Source organism: Cervus canadensis, chromosome 4 (assembly GCF_019320065.1).
Source record: "Cervus canadensis isolate Bull #8, Minnesota chromosome 4, ASM1932006v1, whole genome shotgun sequence".
In the NCBI taxonomy this organism is placed as follows: Eukaryota; Metazoa; Chordata; class Mammalia; order Artiodactyla; family Cervidae; genus Cervus; species Cervus canadensis.
The window spans coordinates 95,523,527-95,546,318 of record NC_057389.1 but is presented as its reverse complement, the minus strand read 5'-3'; the positions used below and the strand labels follow the sequence as shown (position 1 = coordinate 95,546,318).

Below are 22,792 nucleotides of genomic sequence, written 5' to 3'. Positions count from 1 at the left end.
TGCGTGGCCCACAGTAGGTGGTATTCCCAAAACTAATTTTGTTTCTATTATTTTTGAGTACCCTGTCTCCTTCCCTCCCTGCCCTGCCCCCAACTAGACTGTATGCCCTCCTGAGGAATCCTTCTTCAGGGGGCAGTCTTTGTATTATTCACTGCTCTAGTCTCAGTACCCAAATGACCTGGTATCTAATAGATGCTCAATACTTGTTTGTTAAATGAATAAAAGAGGTTCTACTGGACCTGTCTGAGACTCAGTTTTCTCATCTGTAAAATAGGATGATAATAGCATGTACTTCACAGATGTTGAGGATTCCATGAAATAAGCGCTATTACTATTTTTTGCAGTAATTCAGTGAGTCTACAAACATAATACCTAGTATTAATACTTAGTGCACAATGTAATTGTGTATTATATATGTAATTGTATATCATATATATGTAGTTGTACATCATATAATATTATATATAATATATAATTCTAGATCTAGAAGCAGGGAGAATTATGAGATACCTTTTATTGCCTCCAACATCTTGGTTTCTTCCTTTGCTAAGAGAGTATTTGCTTTGATTGGTTGGCAGATTCCCTGTTCTATGCTTCCCACCCAGCCTCCCTTGCTTCTCAATGGCCATAAGTGTGGCTGAGTGACACATTTTTAGCCAATGAAACCCAAGCCAAAGTTGGCTGAGGGGTTCAGGGAAGAATGAGCATATTTTATGAGCCTCCATTGCCTTATATATAAAATGGGAATTAACAACAGCAACGAGCTGGGGTGACGATCACACAACTGATCTAGAGGGATATCTAGGTGACCATGGGAACCTAAGTGGTGCTAGCCGTTGGCTTCCAGCAGCACCAAACTCCAGATTGTCTGGTGAGAAAAAAGCAACTTTTTGTTTAAGCCACTGCTGTTCAGGTATTTTTATATTTGCAGCCCAATGTATTCCCATATAATGACACTAAATTTTTCTGGATCTCCAAAAATACTCAGGGTAGGGTTTTGTTGTTTAGTCACTAAGTCATATCTGACTCTTTGCAACCCCATGGACTGTAGCCTGCCAGGCTCCTCTGTCCATGGGGTTTTCCAGGCAAGAATACTGGAATGGGTTGCCATTTCCTCCTCCAGGGGATCTTCCCGACCTAAGGATTGAACCTGGTCTCCTGCATTGGCAGGCAGATTCTTTACCACTGAGCCACCAGGGATAGGGTCGCTATTTATTAACATTTTTATGTTAACAAAATATAGATTGAGGCACAGGCACTGCAACATTAAAAAAAAAAAAATGGCAAAGTGTATGCATTTAACTGGGCCCCTTGCAGCCCAGAAAGAGGTGACAAAAAACAGCCTATAAGGGAGAGAGAGTGTTACAAGGTAAATTGTGTCCTCCCTCCAAAAAAAAATACATGTTAAAGTCCTAACTCCCAGTACCTCTGAATGTAACCTGATTTGGAAAGAAGGTTGTTGCAGATGTGTTTAGTTAAAATGATGTCATACTGGAGTAGGGTGGGACCTTAATTCAATATGACTGGATTATGTTTTACATTTCTTCTAAGGAAACAGACACAGCCCACACAACAGGAGAATGCTATATGGTGATGGAGACGGACTGGAGTGATGTGTCTACAAGCCAAGGAACGCCGAGGATGGCTGACAACCACTAGAAGCTGGGAGAGACATGGAGAGATCCTCCCCTAGAGACCTCAGAGAGAGTGGGGCTCTGCTGACACCTTATTTCAGAGTTCTGACCTCCAGAACTGTGAGATGATATATTTCTTTTTAAACATTTTTTGCTATTTATTTATTTATGGCTGTACTGGGCCTTCGTTGCTGCACATGAGTTTTCTCTAGTTGTGGCGAGTGGGAGCTACTCTTTGTTGCAGTGCGCAAGCTTCTCGTGGTGGCTTCAGCTCCGTGAAAGTGTTAGTGGCTCTGTCATGTCTGACTCTTTGTGACCCCGTGAACTGTAGCCCTCCAGGCTCCTATGTCCATGGAATTCTCCAGGCAAGAATACTGGAGTGGGTAGCAATGCCCTTCTCTAAGGGATCTCCTGACCCAGGAATCAAACCAGGGTCTCCTGCATTTCGGGCGGATTCTTGACTGTCTGAGCCTCCAGGGAAGCCTTTCAGCTCAATTACTTGGAGCAAATCTTTTGCCCACTCCTGGCTTTTGTATGCTTAGCACTCTCTGCAGTCCCAAGGCATAAAGGTGGACAACAGGGGTCCTCTGTCCATGGACGTGGCATCACTTCACATACTGTGAAGCCCTTCCAGCCTTCCAGAATCTCCCCAGGTAGAATTAATGCATTCCAAGTGCCCTCAGGGCAGGGTTAGGTGGCTGCTGTCATTACTGAGAATTTAAGGCTATTGATGTCCTTGTTTCTCCAGCAAGTCAAGAACCTCCCTGAGAGCAAGAAATGGCCTTTCATTGATGCAGCCCAGCATGACAGAACCATCTTCTGGTAAAACAAAGGGGTGTTAACTCCCTTTAGGTGCACAGGCATTCAGTAATGTCCATCTGGTCAAAAGCAAGAGAATTTACATGTGTGACACAAGCTGAATCTCAGTGAAGACCCCAGTGCTGCTTTTAAAACTGTCTGGGTTCAAATCTCAGTCCAACCTGGGACTGGCTGAATCAATTGTAAGTGAGTGACTTTGTTGCTCTGTGCCTCAGTTTCTCTGACTGTAAAATGGGGAATAGTGGCAATCCTACCTGGTCGGACCATTTCAAGGATTATGTCTTTTTTAAAAATTGAAGTATAATGGCTTTAGGGCTTCCCTGGTGGCTCAGTGGCAAGGAATCCACCAGCAATGCAAGAGATGTGGGTTCAGTTCCTGGGTCGGGAAGATCCCCTGGAGGAGAACATGACAGCCCACTCCAGTATTCCTGCCTAGAAAATCCCATGGACAAGAGGAACCTGGTGGGCTATAGTTTATAGGGTTGCAAAAAGTGAACATAACTGAGCAATTGAGCACAGCCCACACACACATAACTATTTTACAATTCTGTGTTAGTTTCAGGTATATAGCAAAGTGAATCAGTTATACATACACATATATCCCCTCTATTTTAGATTCTTTTCCCATATAGGTTATTACAGAGTATCAAGTAGTTCCCTGTGCTATACAGTAGGTCCTTACTGTTTATCTATTTTATATACAGTACTGTGTATATGATGGATTAAACCTTTAATCCATTTGAGTTCATTTTACCAGTGATGTAAGAAAGGGATCTGGTTTCATTCTTTCACGTGTGAATATCCAGTTTTCCCAGAACCATTTATTGAAGGGACTACCTTTTCTCTATTGAGTCTTCTTGGCTCCTTTGTCAAATATTAGTTGGCCAGATATGTATGGGTTTACTTCTAGGCCTCTTGATTCCATCCTACTGGTCTGTGTGTCTTTTTTTATGCCAATACTATACTGTTTTGATTACTGTTGCTTTGTAATATAGTCTGAAAACAAGACGTTTAATGCCTCCGGCTTTGTTCTCACTCACTTCAAGGATTAAATGAGATCATACTTGTCAGATACTCAGAAGTTAGATGCACAGTAAGTGCGTAATGAGTGTTGGTTCCACACATGAGTGGGCAGCACTGGCAGAGTGTGTGCGTGGAGAAAGATGTAAGGCCAGCAAGCTACCCCCCAGGGGCCACACGGTCAGCACCAGTGGACTAAGAACTCCTCCCTTATATCATTTTCTTCCTTATGCAGGTACAGGAAGGGAAAGGGGCTGACCCGGGGTGATGCGAGATCCAGTCTGGCCTGACTTGACACTTTACTCCATCATTACCGAGCACCTGCTGTATGCCAGGGTCTGATTTATGATACAAAAGCCTCTTAGCAGTAGAGAATCAGCTGGATGGAGACTGATAGGGAGGAGGGACTGCTGCTGCGATGAAAGTAAAAGACAAGGCTAGCTTGACATGAGCTAGTGGCAGTGCAAGTGGGGAAATGTCTATGCATTCAAGATAGATTTTGGAGTTTGAATTGACAGGGCTTGCGAAGGGACTGGATGTAAGATGTGAGAGAAGGGGAAGACTAGAGTGATCAAGTGGATGGCTTACCAGTTACTGTTTTGTTTTTTAAATATTTATTTGTTTTTGACTCTGCTGGGTCTTTGTTGTTGCATGGGCTTTTTCTCTAGTTACAGTGTGTGGGCTTCTCATTGCGGTGGCTTCTCTTGTTGTGAAGTACAGGCTCTAGGGCACATGGGCTTCAGTAGTTGTGGCTCCAAGGCTCTAGAGCATAGCCTCAGTAATTGTGGTGCACAGGCTTAATTGCTCTGCAGCATGTGGGATCTTCCCAGATCAGGGATCAAACCCATGTCTCCTGCATTGGCAGGCAGCTTCTTTACTACTGAGTCACCCAGGGAGCCCTGGTTTTTTTTTTTTTTTAATGATGCTTTTTCTATCTTAGAAAAAAAATTTATTTGGCTGTGCCGGGTCTTAGTTGCAACATACAGGATCTTTGTTGCCGCCTGCGGGCTCTTTAGTTGGAGCATGTGGGATCTAGTTCCCCAGCTAGGGGTTGCTTTGGGAATGCCAAGCCTTAACCACTGGACCACCAGGCAAGTCTCGCCAGTCACTGTTTATGTGCCTTCCCCCATGTCCCTGTGGCATTCAGCATTACCACATGACAAATTATCCCAAAACCTAGTGGCCTAAAACAGCATGCACTTATTATTTGACAGTTTATGCGGCTCAGGAATCCAGGTGTGGCTCAGCTGGGTCGCTCTGAGTCTCTCACACAGATGCAACTAAGATGGCAGCTGTGGCCATGGTCTCGTCTGAAGGACTGACTGGGGAGGATCCACATCCAAGCTCACTCTTTGTTGGCAGGAGTCAGTCCCTCACTGGCTGTTGGTTGGAGGCCTCCTTCAGCTCCTCGCAGTGTGGGCCTCTCCACAGAGCAGCTCACAACATGATAGCTGGCTTTCCTCAGAATGAGCAAGAGAGAGTGAGAAGATACCCCAAACGGAAGTCACTGAGTTTTTGTAACCTAGTCTTGGAAGGGATATCCCATCACCTTTGCCACATTCTTTTTTTTTTTTTTTAAGATTTTTTTTTTAATGTGTACCATTTTTCAAGTCTTTATTGAATTGGTTACAATATTCCTCCTCTTTTATGTTTTGATTTTGGCCGCAAGGGATGTGGGATCTTAGGTCCCCAATCAGGGATCGAACCTGCACTCCCTACATTGGAAGGCAAAGTCTTAACCGCTGGACCACCACGGAATTCCCGCCTTTGCCACATTCTGTTGGTTAAAAACAAGTCATAGAGCCCCATCCATACTCAAGGAGAAGAAGTCACACAAGAGTGCGGGTTGATGGGAGGCATTTACATACAGGTCGCACTGTGCACGTCGGTCCAGTGGCTCCGTATCACCAGCACCTGCAACTTGGCCTGGTGGCTCTCTCCGGCTGCAGAGGCAGCGCAGACCTGCCTGGGAACAACCAGACATTCCAGAGAATCCGTTCCCCTGCGAGCATCCTTCAACCCCAGAACACACCCCGGCTCCCTCAACCCTCAATGAGATGACTCTGAGGTGCAGGCGCCTCCAAGGAGGGGAGGGAGAATTAAGGTCTCCGGGGACGGGGGGAGAATTAAGTCCTAGGTGTTCCGGTATGACCTGCTCATGAATATGCTCTTTTTAAAAATTTATTTATTTTTAGGGGTGGGATGGGGAGGGAGATGGGAGGGAGCTTCAAAAGGGAGGGGATATATGTATACCTATGGCTGATTCATGTTGAGGTTTGACAGAAACAGCAAAATTCTGTAAAGCAATTATCCTTCAATAGAAAAGAAATGAATTATTTTTAAAAATTTATTTATTTTTGGCTGCGCTGGGTCCTCGTTGCAGCTCACAGGCTCTTCGTTGCTGCTTGAGGGCTTTCTCTAGTTGCAGCTGGCAAGGGTAGTCTCTGGTTGCAACGCGTGGGCTTCTCATTGTGGTGGCTTGTCTCACGGAGCTCAGGCTCCAGGGCACACAGCCTTCAGTACTTGCTCACGTGGGCTCAGGAGTTGCGGCACACAGTCATAGTTGCCCCTCAGCATGTGGGGTCTTCCCAGACCAGGAAGGAACCTGGTGTCCGCTGCATTACAGGGCAGATTCTTAACCACTGGGCCACCTGGGAAGCCCTACACTCTTTAAAACAAACAAACAAACACACATTTATTTATTTAAAATGATTGGGTGGGATTTTAGTTGCAGCATGCAAGCATAGTTGCCCTTTGGTAAGTGGGATCTTAATCCCCCAACCAGGGATCAAACCCACATGCCCTGCATTGGAAGGCTGATTCTTAACCACTGGACCACCAGGGAAGTCCCCATCCATCCACTCTTAGCTGGATGCCCTCCTTCCCCTGTCTCCCCCCCACCTCCCCGCCAGTGCTTCCTGCGGTCGCCTTCCAGGTAAATCACTTGTGCTCAAATCAAGGGGTCTCAGAGCTCATCGTGGAGAACACAGCTATGCTTGCTTCCTAGGGCTGCTGTAATAAAGGACCACAAACTTGTTGGCTTAAGATAACAGGATTGTGTTGTCTTACAGTTCTGGAGGCTAGAAATACGAGTTCAAGGTGTGAGCAGGACTGTTATCCCTCTGAAGGCTCTAGGGGAGAATCCTTCCTTGCCTATCTCCTGGCTTTTGGTGGCTGCCAGCCATCCTTGGCTTTCCTGGGCTTGCAGCTGCATCACCCCAGTCTCTACCTCCATCTTTTTCCTTGTGTGTCTTTGCCTCCTCTTAGAATGATGCCTCATCATTGGATTTAGAGCCCACCCTAGGTGACTCAGACAGTAGAGAATCTGCCCGCAATGCAGGAGACCTGGGTTCGATCCCTGGATTGGGAAGATCCCCTGGAGGAGGGAATGGTTACCCACTCCAATATTCTAGCCTGGAGAATTCCATGGACAGAGGAACCTGATGGGCTACAGTCTATGGGGATGAAAAGAGTCAGACACAACAGCGTCTAACACTTTCACTAGGTCCAATACATACCATCTCAAGATCTTTGGCTAACGACATATGCAAAGACCTTATTTCCAAATAAGGTCACATTCTGAGGTTCCAGCTGAATGTGAATTGGGAGGCATTGTCGTTCAGTCCCTAAGTTGTGTCTGACTCTTTGTGACCCCGTGGACTGCAGCACATCAGACTTCCCTGTCCTTCACCATCTCCCGGTGTTTGCTCAAACTCATGTCCATTGAGTCGGTGATACCATCTAACCATGGCATCCTCTGTCAGCCCCTTCTCCCCCTGCCCTCAATCTTTCCCAGCATCAGAGCCTTTTCCAATGAGTCAGCTCTTCATGTCAGGTGGCCAAAGTATTGGAACTTCAGCATCAGTCCTTCCAGTGAATATCCAGGGTTGATTTCCTTTAGGATTGACTGGTTTGATCTCCTTGCTGTCCAAGGGACACTCAACAGTTTTCTCCAGCACCACAATTCAAAAGCATCAATTCTTCAGCACATTATTGGGGGGCATTATTCCACCCATTACATAATGGAGAACAATGGTGCTGCCATTAACTGAGATGGGGAAGATAGGAGAGGTGCAGGTTTGGGGCGAGTGGAGGGATCAAGAGTACTGTTTCAGGACTTCGCTGGTGGTCCAGTGGTTAAGAATCCACCTTCAAATGCAGGGGACATGGGTTCGATTACTGGTCCGGGAAGGTTCCACATGCTGTGGAGCAACTAAGCCCATGCCCCACAACTGCTGAGCCCTTGCTCTAGAGCTGGGGAGCCACAACTACTGAAGCCCATGAACCACAACTAGAGATTAGCCCCCACTTGCTACAACTAGAGAAAGCCCATGTGCAGCAACAGAGGCCCAGAGTGGCCCAAGACACACAAATAAATAATAATTTTTCTAAAATGAGCTCAGTTTCAGACATGATACCTGGGCATCATCAAACACCCAGGGAGGCAGCTGAAGGTCAGTGGAGAGGCTCAAGCTGGAGGTGTCATTGGAAGATACCATTGTTAGATATAAGCGGCATTTAACTCCTCAAGGCTGGTCAAGATCCCCAGGGAGCTGACTGGAAGTAGACACAGGAAGCCAGACGGCAAGCCCCATGGCTCTCTCTCCAACATTAAGGACAAGGGATGAGGAGGAATCGCAGAAGGCAATGAGCAGGGGCAGCCAGGGAAGTGGAAGCAGGACTCGGGGAGCATAGCATCTTGGAGGCTGAGAAAACACCCTTGAATTCAGCAGGATGGAGCCCTTTCCTCAGCTGGGCAGGGACAAAAAGCCAACTGGAGCAGGAAGGAGAGGGGATTAGAGGGGGAGGACCCAGAGCTGGGGAGGAGAGACAGCTCTTGGAATGGTTTGCTGGGGACAGTGAATGTATTTGGGCTTCCCAGGTGGCATTAGTGTTAAAGCATCCACCTGCCAATGCAGGAGATGTAAGAGATGCAGGGTTGATCCCGGGGTCTGGAAGATCCCTTGGAGGAGGGCATGGCAGCCCGCTCCTGTATTCTTGCCTGCAGAATCCCGTGGACAGAGAAGTGCTCGTTTCTGGTGGCTGCTGTAACAAATAGTCACGATCTGGGAGGCTTAAACGCCACAGAAAACAAAAACAAAGCAAACCCAGGACTTCCTGGTGGCCCAGTGGTTAAGAATCTGCCTTGCAATGTAGGGGATGGATGGGAGTTCAATCCCCAGTTGGGGTACTAAAATCCCACACGCTACGGGGCAACTAAACCTGCGTGCTGCAACTACGGAAGCCCAAACGCTTTAACTGCTGAGCCCAATGCCACAACGTGCCCCACAACAAAAGATCCTGCATGACACAGTGAAAGTCCTCTGACCCACAGCTGAGACCTGATGCAGCTAAATAAATAAATAGAGCAAAACCAAACCAGAAAACCTATAGACATTTGTTTTCTCACAGTTCTGGAGCAGTAATCATCAGGCCAAAATTCATAAGCAGTATCATCAGGCCAAAGTCAAGGTAGCCTTTTGGGGAGAGTCCATTCTTGGCCTCACCCAGCGTCTGGTGTTTCCAGATGTCCCTTGCTTGTGACTGCATCACTCCCAGCTTCTGCCTCCATCTTCATGTGGCCTCTTCCACTGTGTTTGTGAGAATCCCTTCCTCTTCTAAGGATGCTGGTCAGGAATTCCCTGGTGTTCTGGTGGTTAAGGCTCCATGTTTCCGATGCAGGGGACATGGGTTCAGGGAAGTTCTGCACGCTGTGAGGTGCCGTCAAAAAAGGAAACAAACAAAATGTAAGGACTCTGGTCAATAGATTTAGAGCTCATTCTAATCCAGTTTGATCTCATCTTAAGATTCTTTTTTTTTTTTTTTTTGCCATACAGTCAGTCCTTGTTGGTTATCTATTTTAAATATAGCAGTGTGTACATGTCAATCCCAAACTCCCGGTCTATTCCCTATCTCCCTTCCCTCTTCTCCTCTGATAACCATAGTTTGTTCTCTAAGTGTGTGAGTCTGTTTTGTAAATAAGTTCATTTGTATAATTTTTTTGATTCTGCATATAAGTGATATCATATGATATTTGTCTTTCTCTTCACTTAGTGTAGGCGTCCCTGGTGGCTCAGATGGCAGAGAATCCACCTGCAATGCAGGAGACCCAAGTCCAATCCCTGGGTTGGGAAGATCCCCTAGAGAAGTCAAGATTCTTAATTTAGTGATATCCACAGTGACTCTCTTTCCAAATAAGGTCACATCTACAGGTTCTGGCAGTAAGAATGTGGACATATCTTTAGGAGAGGGGCCACCCTCCAACCCACTACAGGATTGGGGATGGGGAAGGTGAGGCAGTGACCTTGACAATCCACATGGCCTCCCAGAGCTGCTCTTCCCAAATAGGCAAAGCAAGGACTGGCCTTGAGACTAAAGGTTGAATATGCACAAGAGTGTCATGGCTATATCTCATGGAGAAACCCTCTCTACCCAGAAACAGGGAGAAAGTCCCCAAGTCTCTGCCCACTGATACACACTGCTCCCCGTCACCCACTCAGCCCTTGCCTACACTGGACCCGTGACTTTTCTCCTGGATCTGAGCCTGCACCATATTCTTTCAAGCTTTAAGATGCTTGCCCAGGAAGTCTCCCCCGACCTGGATGGCACTCCCTCATGCGACTCTATCCTCCAAGTTTCAGCTTGAGGGTCTCTTCCTTCATGGATGGGGTGGTAGTGATGCCCAAAGTCCCTATAGTGGGTGCTATCCACTCCATCACACCACCAACTCTCTCCTGAAGAGTTTCCATGGTTGTAATCACACAGTTTTACACAATTATTATCTTTTATTTATCTTTGGCTGTGCTGGGTCTTCACTGCTATGCTCGGGCTTTTCCTCGTTGCGCCAAGCCAGGGCTACCCTCCAGCTGTGGTACGGAGGCTTCTCACTGCCGTGGCTTCTCTTGTCGCAGAGCATGAGCTCTGGGGTGTGCCAACTTCAGTGGCTGCGGCTCCCAGGGTCTAGTATGTGTGTGTGTGTTAGTTGCTCAGTCATGTCCGACTCTGCAACACCATAGACTGTAGTCCGCCAGGCTCCTCTGGCCATGGGATTCTCCGGGCGAGAATACTGGAGTGGGTTGCCATGCCCTTCTCCAGGGGATCTTCCCACCCAGGGATCGAACCTGGGTCTCCTGCATTGCAGGCAGATTCTTTACTGTCTGAGCACCAGGGAAGCACAGGCTCAATAGCTGCCGCGTTTGGGCTTAGTTGCTCTGCAGCATGTGGGATCTTCCTGGACCAGGGATTAAACCCAATCCCCTGCATTGGCAGGCAGATTCTTATCCACTGTCCCACCAGGGAAGTCCAATTATTTTAAATTATTACAATTTTTTTACAACAATTTACAATTATTTTTAAATGTCAATCTCCCCGCTTCCAGAATGCTGCTGGCCTAGGGAGGCCAGGCCTGGGAGACTACTGTGACCCTTGCATCTAGCTCAGATATAGCGCACACATAGCAGGTGAACATGCCCAGGTTTCTGAAGGAATTCCTTTGTCCAGGTGAGGGGGATGTGCTGGGCATCACTCGATTAGACAGGTAACTTGGTGTCCCAGTGATATTCTGGAATCTTCTCTAAGGGAACGCTAGGCACAAGTGTGTGCATGTGCACACACACATACACACACACAGACAAAATGAGCCCCCAGCTCCCAATTTCTCCACGGAATATTTTTTCCCCAGGGCAGAAAATGAACCATTATTAAAACAACACAGCAACCGGCTGGGAAAACCCATTTTCAGCGATTTATATCACGTCACGTGGCTGCCGAGAGGAAATGGGAGAAGCGCGGGGTTTTAAGCACTGGGTGAAGAATCGCGTTCCATCAGAGGAGGAACAGATGGGTGTTTTTTCTCCCCCTGCTCGGGCTCCAAGTCAGGAATCCATGTCAGCCCTGGGTTTGTTCTCAGGTGTGACGGGGGCAACTCTGGGAAGAGGCGGCCAGGCTGCTGGGCCCCAGGGGACCCACCCAGGACGCCCTGTCTCCCTGCCCGCTGCCTGCCCTGCCGCCTTGGCTGGTGGGCTGCCTTCCCTGATCACCCTCTGCTGTTTTACCTTTTCTTATCACCACCTGAAATTTTCCTTTCCCTTTATTTCCTCCCCCATCCACTGCCCCTTTCTTTGAAGGCAGTACCACATCCTGTCCCTTCATCCCCAGTGCGGAACACACAGTTGATCAAATATCCACAGACGTGGGCTAACTCATTACCCCCGGGCATCATGTTCTGAGGTTATTATTTACGCATCTGCCCTCCTCGCCAAGCTGTAAGCACACTCAAAGGAGGGGGCTCCTTCATTTCTTTCTCTCATCTGTGGAGCCACGGTCCTTCTACCCCCAAAGAAAGCCTGATCCACAGCCAGCCTCGGGGTGAAGAGACCCGAGGATGACTGAGTCATTCGGCTGTTTAAAAGCCACCCGTGGCTTCTCTCCTTCAAAGCTGAAACCTGTTAGTGTGACTCCAGTGGCCCCTCCCAATCTAGACCCCCCAAAACACCTATTCAGTTTCACCCTAACATCCTGCACCAGCGCACCTGCCCTGAGCCCCAGGCCCTTTCTAGTCAAACCAGCTGGCTGATCCGTGGTCCCCATCTCACCCGTGATGCTTGGCGCGGCTGCCTCTCTGAAGCTCCCAGTTTCCACAGTTGGGTATGCTGCACGATCTGCTTTCACCTTCTGAACCAGGGGCTCGACACCCAGAGCCCAATCCAGCCCACACCTGCAATTTGTCTTGCCCATGCAGGGTTTGTAAAATGGTAATAAGTTACCAGCTCTTAAATACCTGGTGATTGTTGCATAAAAATCTGTATTCCTGGCTTTCCATCAAAAAACACAGCCTCTGTGAAACTCAGAGGCAGTGCTCAGTAAGGCCGGCCCCCACCCCCAGGAGACAGCACAGGTCTGCCAGTTCTCACATGGTGAAGAGTTTAAGGGAACTCCGGACCCAGAGTCACTCGGCTGACTGCTCGGGAATCTTTCGCTTTCCCCTCTCAGAACAATTCTCCTGGCTTCTCTACCTAACTTAGTGTCTTGGGGGTCTGGGCTGTGTGGACCACACCAACGGGCTCCTGGGTCCTCTGGCTCAGGTTGGATTCAGCCAGTGAGGGGAGGGGAAGTGAGGGAGATATTTGTTCCCCAGTTCAGCCCCTGTGGCTTCTGAGGGCTGCTCGCATCCCTGTTGGAGGTCACAGGTCTCCCTCATCCACACAGCCTGTAATGTCTCCAGTTTATAGCAACTGCTCACTCCCCTGGCCCCTCAGACCTAGGGGTGCTAATAGTTCCCACTTGTCCTAGTCCAAGGTGTGGCATTATTCCTTGTGGTTCCTGTGGTACATTGTCCATGCTGTGTAATGCTGTCCCATCATTTAACTCTGCTCAAATTACCCAGTTTGAATATACCACTGGTTTCTAGCCCTATAGCCTCTATGCCTCAAATAAGCCCTCTGGTAAACGGGGATAACACCTGACTCTGGAGTTGATGAGAAAATAAATGAGTTAATACTGTGTAAGGAAAGAACTTAGTGCTAATAAACATTAGCAGTTATTACTATTCTGTGTCACAGTCCTCACCACTCCTGAATGCCCCTTGACTCTGAAGTGAAGGTCACCTGTGCCATTGCTCATGCAGACGCCTTCTTGACTGCTCAGCCTATTTGTATTACCTGCTGTCCCCTATAGGTAGTGGCGTGTGTTATCACCAGCTGTGTGATGTCACCCCTGCTATAGAGTTCCTAGACAGTCCTCTGCCCCACAGGATGTCCATCCCTCCACACTGACTCCAGGAATTTGCTTGCGGTCCAGTGGTTAGGATTTAGCATGCTCACTGCCACAGCCCAGGTTCAATCCTTGGTCGGGGAAGTAAGATCCCGAAAGCCTCATGGCATGGCCCTGTATCTATCTATCTATCTATCTATCTATCTATGCATGTGTGCTCAGTCAGTCATGTCCAACTCTTTGCGACTCCGTGGACTACAGCCCACCAGGCTCCTCTTATCCACGGAATTTTCTAGGTAAGAATACTGGTCTGAGTTGCCGTTTCCTTCTCCAGGGGTTCTTCCCGACCCAGGGATAGAACCAGCATCTCCTGCATTGGCAGGCGGATCCTTTACCACTGCGCCATCTGGGAAGCCCTGTTGTTGTGTCCGACTCTTTGTGACCCCATGGACTGCAGCACGCCAGTCTTCCCTGTCCTTCAGCATCTCCCGGAGTTTGCTCAAACTTATGTCCATTGAGTTGGGGAAACCCTTGTATATATGCATATATAGGAGTAATTTATTCCTGTGTTTGCTTTCTCCACTGTACCATGATCCCTTCCAGGGGCTTTGTAAATGTTCAGAGAATTGACTATCAGGGCCTCTATTATTATAGTTCCCTAGGGCTGCTATAACAAAGGACCATAAACAGAGTGACTTAAAACAAGGGATTTATGCCCTCACCGTTCTGAAGTCCAAAGTTGACCTCAAGGTGTCAGCTGGGTGGTGCTCCCTCTAAAGGTTCTAAGGGAGGATCCTTCCTGGCCTCTTCCAGCTTCTGGTGGCTCTGGGCTTGTGGCCACATCACTCCAATCTCTGCCTCTGTCTTCACCCCTTCTCCTCTTCTAAGGACACTTGTCATTAGATTTAGGACTCACCCTAATCCAGGATGATCTCATCCATCGAAAGAGTCTTAATTACATCTGCAAGGGCACTGTTTCCAAATAAGGTGACAGTCCCAGGTTCCAGGTGTTCATATTTTGAGGGAGTCACCATTGGCCCCTACCAGCCAGGACCCCCAGCTTCCTGGAGCCTTTAGCTTGCTTTCTCTCTTCACTCATTCAATTTGTTTTTAATATTTATTTTTATTTATTTATTTGGCTGCTTTGGGTCTTAGTTGAGGCATACAAACTCTTTTTAGTTGTGGCATGTGGGATCTAGTTCCCTGAGCAGGGTGTGAACCCGGGTCCCCTGCACTGGGAGCATGGAGTCTTAGCCACTGGACCATCAGGGAAGTCCCTCGTTCAATTTTTTGAAGCCAGTGGAGACTCACGATCCTGGAAGCCCATCCCCTGGCCCCTGGTCTCTGGCTGCTCACAGTGGGTGGTTCTCCCCTTCCCATCCCCTAACAGGGGAGGAGGCGGGTGGGAGGGAATCATATAGGTCCGGTGTCCCCCATGGATTTCTGTTTCCAGAGCAGGCCAAGCTCTCAGGAAGCCTGCTCCTCTGCGAGCCCCCATCGCCCCCTTTCAGCTCTCAGAGAACATCCCCACGGCCCCCCTGCAAGCACTGTGGGGGTGTTTATCATCCCTCAGTGGCGTCAGGCTGGGCTGGGCGGTTGTCATTTCTCTTCCACCCGTCAGAACTCTGTATTCCCTTCAACAGCTCGCAGGCTGGCCTCTGACCTGCCTGCGATTTCTTTCCAGGGCTGACAGGTTGGGTTAAGAGAGAGCGCTCCCCTGAGCCAAGACATACTTTTTGCTTCAGCCCTCCCTTTTCCAAGAAGGCCCACAGTTCCCGCTTTGCTTCACACTTTCTCTGGACAGAGGCTGTCTATCACCTCACTTTCCCGCTATCCCCTCCCTCCATCGCAAAGTGGCCAAGCTGGTCCAGGCACCAGTCCTGTTCACCTTGTTTGAGTTAACTCTATTAAAAAAAAAAAAATTCTGGGACTTCTTTGGCAGTCCAGTGGTTATGACTTCGCCTTCCAATGCAGGGGGTGTGGGTTCACTCCCTGGTTGGGGAGTTAAGATCCCACATGCCTTGGGGCCAAAAAACCAAAACATGAAACAGAAACAATGTTGTAACCAATTCAATAAAGACTTTAAAAATGGTCCACATCAAAAATCTTTTAAAAAAATTTGTTTTTAAGGTAAAATTGACACAAGATAAACCATTTTCAAGTGAACAATTAAGTGTATTTTTGTAGTGCTGAGCCACTATCTAATTCCAGAACATTCCCATCACTCCAAAGGAAACCCCAGACCCATTAGCAGCCACTCCTCATTACCCACTCCCTTCACCCCTGCTCCCAGCAACCACTCATCTGCTTTCTGTCTCTCTGGATTTGCTTCTTCTGGACTTTTTATATAAATGGAGTCACATAACCTGTGGCCTTTCGTGTCTGGCTTCTCTCTCTCAGCATCATGTTTTGGAGCGTCATCCATGTCGTAAGGTTCACTCTGTTATCCTGAAGCACGTGCTTCCTAAAATACAGCACTGTGTATTTTAAAAATATGTTCCACCTTTATCATCACCATAGCTCAAGATAGAGAATATTCCAGTCTCTTGGGAGCTCTCCAAGGCCAATTTCTAATCATTGTCTTACCTCAAAAGATCACTGTCCCAGGCTTCCCTGGTGGTCCAGTGGTTAAGAATCTGCCTTGCAATGCAAAGGACACTGGTTCGATCTCTGGGCCGGGAAGATCCCACATGCTGAGTGTGCCACAACTAGCGAGCCCACTCGCTGTGGCTACTGAAGCCTGCATGCCTAGAGCTCGTGCTCCACCACAGGGGAAGCCACCGCAATGAGAATCCCGCACACGGCAATGAAGAGTAGCTGCTGCTCCCGCCACAATTAGAGAAAGCCCGTGAGCAGCAGCAAAGACTCACCACAGCCAAAACATAAAATAAATAAATCTTTAAAAAATCACTTTCCCAGTGATCCTCACCTAAAGCTGACTGTGCCCCCACCCCCCGCCCCGCAACAAGGGAGGGTACAACTAGGCAAATGCTATTGGCATCTGGTGGGGGAGAAGACGCGGACACTTTTCAACATCTTCCAATGCACAGGATAGGCCATATGCAGCAAAGAATCAGCCAGCCCTAATGTCAGTGGTCCATGGTTAGGAAGCCCAGGGCTCCCCAGCTCCACAGATTACTTCTATCTGTCCTTGAGTGATAGGAATGTCATCATGCATTGCATCCTATTTGTGTCCCGTGGGCAACACGCACAGGGCTGTGTGTGTGTTCATACATTCTTCTTTTTCATCACTGTATTGTATTCCATTGAATATACTCCAATTAATTTCCCATTTGCCAGTCAGTGGTCACATGGCCAGTGGCCAGTATCTGGCGATGGTGAAGGAAGCTGCTGTGAACATTCATGTATGTATGTATGTCTTTCAGTGGCAGAAGCTCCTATTTCCATTGGGAATAAACCCAGGCGTGGAATTGCTGGGTCACAGCAATTGATAGCAATTAGTAGATCGGTCTGAGAGAATTAAAGCTGAGGGAATTTTACACAAAACACCTGACTTCTAGCTTCTCTTGAAGAATCCATACCAGCAATTCCAAGAGCCTGGCTTCCCACATGGTAGCTCTCAGCTGAAGTTGAGGAGTAGCAAGCGGCTGCTGGCTTAAAAGGGGGGTGCATCTCCAGCTCCCCACAGCTGTCACCCTCCCTCCTCACTGCCTCACACCTGCCCCATTTCTGTTTTTTGTTCCCGTGTCAGCATCTGGCATTGAGGGCCCTGTCCCTGGCCCGTGCAAGGTCAGGCGTCACTTTTTTCCCCTTTCTATGGCTCTACTGCAGCCTAGACTCTGCTGGCATTTTTCTTGGCAATGTCCTCAAAATCTCCTCTCTGCCAAGACCATCAGGGTCTTCTATGTTCAGCTGATGGATTCTTGCTCTCTGCTTACAAGTCACTTCCCCAGGGCAACCTTCTCTGAGCCCCCTGGCTAGGGAGGGCCTCTGGCCTGAACTCTCCCACAGCCCCTGTCTTCCACCCCACACATCCGTGGACATCTTGCTGGTTTCCAATCAACCAGGACTGCCTCTGCCTCATTCATCTGCTTACCACCCAGCTCAGTGCACCATGAATCCTGGCCATGGGGGTACAGGGTATGAAGCAGAGCCCTAGTGCCAGATTGCAGAAGCAAACTGTGCTCCTGCATGGAGCCTGGCCTGCACACCTCACTCCTTAGAAGCTCCTCCCCATCTCTGACCCATGGGGTCAAGATCTGAGAAACTATCCTCCTCCCGGCTCCCCCACAGTCCGTACCACCCACGACCGGCAAAGTGCCAGGCACCTTCTCTGGGGTCCTTCATCTCCCACAGACCAGGCCCACCCCTCAGCCATCCCAGCGGTCCCCACGCACTTTCCAAATGTCCCCCAGTCGCGTCCACCTCACCTCCAGGACCATCGCTGACTCCTCACCTGCTCACCTGTCTTCCCTCCCTCAACTTTGCTCTATGCCCTCAGTTTCCCCCCCTCCCCAACTCCTCTCCCCGCCCCTCCTTTCTCCCAAGCACCGTCAACCATCTCCGGTTCCTCACCTGACTCCTCCAACCTCGCCGTGGCAGTTTTTCCCTCCCCTCTTTCAGCATCCTCCACGTGGGCCTCGCTCAGCTCTCTCCCTTCACCCCCATTTCGTCCCTTCGCACCCCCCCCCCAATTCCTCCCCCAGCCCCGCGCTCTTTACCCTGGTCCCCTGCCCTCTCGCCCAAGCCTCCAGAGCACCTGCTGGGGAAGAGGCGGGGCCTCCTCACCTGGCGGCCGCAGAGCAGCGGGGCAGCGGCCCCTAGCGGTCGGGGTGGGAAGTGCACCCCAACTGTCCTCTCCTCCCAGTTGGTGCCTTACTGGGAATGGACCACCATTGCTGCCTGCCCGCTGTTGCTCAGACTGGACTTGGGTGGCTTCCTGGACTCTTGCTTCTTGAGAGTGGGGAAGGTGACGCGTTCGCAGTGTGATCCAGAGATGACATTTGAGAAGTTCTGCTGGGGGAGGGGGATGCAAAGACTAAGGTGTCCTATTGGCTCTGTCCCCAGGCTGTGCCTCAAATCCGACCCTTTCTCCCCAGCACTCTGTTCCAGGCCTCCATCACCTCTCACCTGGATTGACTGTGGAATCCATCTCCCCAGTCTCCTGGCTCCCTCTCAAATCTTCCCACAGCCAGAGGGTTCTTGAGAACATATAAGTCAGGGGGAAACCCTCCTCTGCCTAGAACCTTCCATTGCTCCTAGTTGACTCCGATTAAAAACCAATTCTCCCTGAAGCACACCAGGCCAGCACAATCTAGCCCATTACCTCCCTACCCTCACCTCTCTCTCCTTTTGCCCTCACTCCCTCCCTCCAGCCACACAGGCCCTCTCATTGATCCTTTGAACACCCAGCATGTTTCCACCTCAGGACCTTTATACAGGCTGTTCTCTCTGCCTGGAACCCCCTTCCCCACCACCCCCAATCTCCCCAGGACTCCTTTTAAGTCTTTATCCAAATACCACCTTCTTAGTGAGCTCTCCCCTGACCTCCTCTATCTAAAACTGCAGCCATCACCATGTTCTGTGTCTTCCTTAACTTTCTTCCATAGCACTGATCATCCTCTAACATCCTATACCTTTTAATTGTCTGATTTCTCATCTGTCTTTCTGATTGGAATGTCAGTCCCAAGAACAGAGAAGCTTGTCTGCCTTATTCACTGCTGTGTTCCCAGCGGCTAGCAAAATGCAGGGTGCACAGTAGGTGCTCAACACATGCTTGACTGAATGCATTGCCTTGCCCCCACAATGACAGCTCAACACATGCTTGACTGAATGCATTGCCTTGCCCCCACAATGACAGCAGTTGGAATTAATCCCCACCCACACAATATCCTCCCAGCTCAATTCTGAGACCTCTTTACCTGCCTTTTCACTTGAGCGGAGGTACATGGGACAGGATGGGGCTCTGGCAGTGCCCCAGGTGGGGGTACGGGAAGCCTCCAGGAGAGCCAGGGGCACACAGAACTCCATCCCACCCACCCCTCAAGGCTTGGACAGTTGACCATCCATTCCCCTAGCACCCTGCTCACTTTCCGGGGTTATTTCCATTATGCTTTCTGTGCCTGCCTCACCCACTGAACAGGGATGCCCCTGAGAGGAACTCCAGTCTTACTGGCAAGATGCTAGGGCATTCTCAACATCTAGCCCCCAGCCACTAAAGACTGCAAGGGATCCTCTGTGTTTGAGGAGTAAATGGAAGGAATGAATACACTAACTGCATGAGAAGCCCCTCAGGGTCGTACATGCTGGCCGAGTGGGCTCTAGGTAAATCTGGGCTGGGGGTACCTGGTGGGCAGTGGAGGTCTGAGCATTTTTCCTGAGACCAGGAATGTGTTTCATTGCCAACCCCAACCCCTGCGCCGCCCTCACATGGGTTCTAAGGGTCTGCTCCCCTCCACCCCATTCCCGCACCTCCGGCACACGGACCTAAGGAACACGAAGAAACAGGACACCCACGACTGAGGGCGCCAGCTCTGAGGTAGAGGACTCAGAGGATCGGGGACAGAGGAAGGTGGAGGAACGCAGCACCCAAGTCGGTCAGCACTGGAGCTCTACACACGTGGACACAGGAGGAGGGTAGAGGGCACAGGTGAGCAGAGCTATCCACGTCTGAGGTCAGGGTGCCCCAAGTGCTAGATGAGCAGAATGTAGGGTCTCCAAGACGCCGGGAGATCCGTACGTGGGGTGTCCTAGGCGCGGGCCACCTGGGTGTGAGGGTTTTCTGGCACAGGGTACAGAGAAAAGTGGATGTCCAGGCGCCGGATGCACAGGACGTTGGGTATCCAAGACGCGGGTCACCCTGAGCGTGAGAATCCCGAGGCACAGGTAGGATGCGCAAAGAGAGAAGCGCCTTGGGAGTAGGGCGTCCTGGGCGCGGGTACGGACACGCGCGGTGCTGGGCGCCGGGAGCTGGGGCGAGACTGCGCGCGCGCGGACGCGTTAGTTTCTGGAGCCTGGCTGCTGGCGCGGCCTCCACTGCGGCTGCGCAGCCGAGGGTCTTCGGGGAGAAGCGCTGGGGTTCTTTCGCTCCCCCAGCCTCTACTCATCCTTCGCCTCTTGAGCCCCTCACCGCGAGGCCTAAAAACCGCGATAGAATGGAAGCTAGTGAAACCGATCCCGGCCACAACACGGGGCGCTCTGCTGACCACGGGCTTTGGGGGAAAAGAGGAGGGTTTGGGGGAGGGGGGTCCTGGCCAGGATTTTTCCAAACTGAGTCGGGGGTTCCTTAAAGCATGGCACTCCTCTCCCTCGTATAAACTAAAAACACCGCTTCTCATAGCGACTGAAGAACGCAAGTTAGTACCGTCCCCCAGGCACATTCATTGGTTCCGAGGGTCCCTCCATAGAGCAGGTGGGTGGGCTACTCAGGGCTGGACGGCGGGCTGATGGGAGGACTAGGAGCCACGGGGCTCTGGAGATGCTCAGCCTTCCCTGAGCTGCACGTTTTTCCCCCTTTCAATCCTGCCAGGTTTATAGAAAGCTGGCTGTGTGGATGTGGGAGGAGGGTTCCTGGTTGCCCCCTGTGGTACCTCCCCTTCTCCCCAGCACCCCTAAAGCCTTTCATGGATCCTACCAGGTGCTGCGGAGATATTTCAAAGTGGGGAACTGACGCGTGGAGAAGCCGAACCTCCCCCATTCTCCCATCCTGGTACTGCACCAACCATAGATGGATGGGACCCCCTCCGCAGCCACCAACCTCCACTTCATACATATTTGGTCCCTTAGATCCAGCCGATAGCCCTGGCCGTCCATATTTAAGGCCCAAGGTCTACAGCCACGGAACCCTGGGTGTGAAGGCAGAATGAAGTTAGCCCACTTACTGTCTCCACCCCTGAAGTCTGCCGGCTGGATCTGGCCCCAGTTCCAGGCTATGAGAATCCCTGCCCAGTCCTGAAATGATGGTCGCCCACAGAAGCAGGTGGAGGGTGGTGGCCATAGAGGTAGCCCCTGGTTACCCGGTCAGCATGGAAGTCTGGCTTCTCTGCGTGCTCAGTGACTCCGTCCTGTTCGGCTCTGCGACCCCATGGACTGTAGACTGTGTCCATGGAATTTTCCAGGCAAGAATACTGGAGTGGGTTGTCATTCCCTTCTCCAGGGTATCTTCCTGACCCAGGGATCCAACCCGCATCTCTAGCATCTCCTGCACTGGCAGGTGGGTTCTTTATCACTGTACCACCTGGGGAGTCTCTGCTTTTCCCTAAATTCAGGCTTCTGGGAAGGGATTCTTAGAGGATGGGTTCATTCATTTGCAGATGTTCCTCTTAGGGTTTCTTAGATTTTTATAGTTCCCCTCTAAGCCTGCCCCAAGTTTTGTCTATTTATCACCCCAACCCTTTCCACTGCTACTTCCACGCTGTTTCCCAATTCCTCATCCATTCTGCAAAGCCAAGTTGGAATGGCAATGCATTCTCTTCCCTGGAGATGGAGACCAGGGTTTGCCATCTTCCTCATCCTCAGCACATCCCCTTCCTCTATAATCCAGGTCCGGACTTGTCTGCCCCACTCTCCCCACTATTGCCCGCTCTCTGTCTACCTGAGATTCAGCCCGGACTTTCTTTGTAGGCTCTGGCCGGTGTTCTAATTAGACCTCCACTGGATGATTCCCTTCCCTGAGGATCCAAACCAGGGATTTGCTCCTTCCCATCCATCAGTCTTCCCCTTGCACCCATCCTTCATAAAACGCCAGGCTTCCAGGTCCGCTCTCCCGAGATCCTCACCGGATCTTACCTCTCAGGACCTTCTAGTACCCGCCCCCCTCTAGTTTTTCCTCAGCCCCCACCCTGCACTGAGCTGTCTATTCTGCCAAAGTGCCTATTTTTGGCCTGGGGCCCGGTTTTATAGCCCCCACTGTGGGCCTTGGCAGTCACAGCTCTGGCTCCAGGGATTCATGCCAAGTCGGACTGCTTTCCCCAGCCAGGGAGATGGGGTGAGGGGCTCCCTTCTGCAGCTTCAGCATGAAGCCGGCCCCAGGCCTCACTCGGCCAGATGCCTAGGAACCCGCTGGTTCCTTGTCCTACTTCAAGTCCACCAGCTGCAGTATAGTTGCTCAGCTGCGGAAATCCATATCGAGTTTTTGCTCTTGCCAAAAGCCTAAAATTCAATTTTTTCTCTTGTCGCCTCCCCACCACCACCCAAAGCAAGACCTTTGAGGCGTTTATAGATACTAACCTCCCCCAAACACCCACCCTCTCCGGTGCGACCCGGTCGGTTGCCAGTCCTTGACCAGTTGCCACAGATCTTTAGCTAGGGTCTTGTCCCATCCCGTATACTCCAGTCCTGGCTTTGCGGTCCTCCCTTGCCTTATATTGTAGGTCTGGTCTCCCAGGGTAGCGGCCTCTTCATTGCATTCCCTTCGCATCGTCCCTGGATCCTGAAACCGCTTTTACCTGCCTGCTTCGTGCAGTCGGCGCTCCAGATCCTTTCGTGCCCGAGTCCAGCCCTCCTTTTGCCCCTCCTTCTTGCACGTCGCTGCCAGGAAGACGAGGGCAGTCCACGCCGCCTCAGCCACTAAATAGCCCCCTCCCGGAGCCCCCTGCGAGCCCAGGTTTGGGAACTCTAGGCCAGGTCTTACTTGTTCCCACTGCATT

General features: G+C 50.3%; 1 long non-coding RNA gene across 1 annotated transcript; it reads right to left on the bottom strand.

The window, feature by feature from the left end:
* Nucleotides 1-5,806: 5,806 nt before the first annotated feature.
* On the bottom strand, nt 5,807-22,770 carry LOC122440551. The gene is made up of 3 exons (XR_006269121.1): nt 22,592-22,770; nt 8,981-9,184; nt 5,807-6,141 (listed from the first exon to the last, which is right to left on the bottom strand). It is a non-coding gene; the product is annotated as an uncharacterized LOC122440551 (long non-coding RNA).
* Nucleotides 22,771-22,792: the final 22 nt, after the last annotated feature.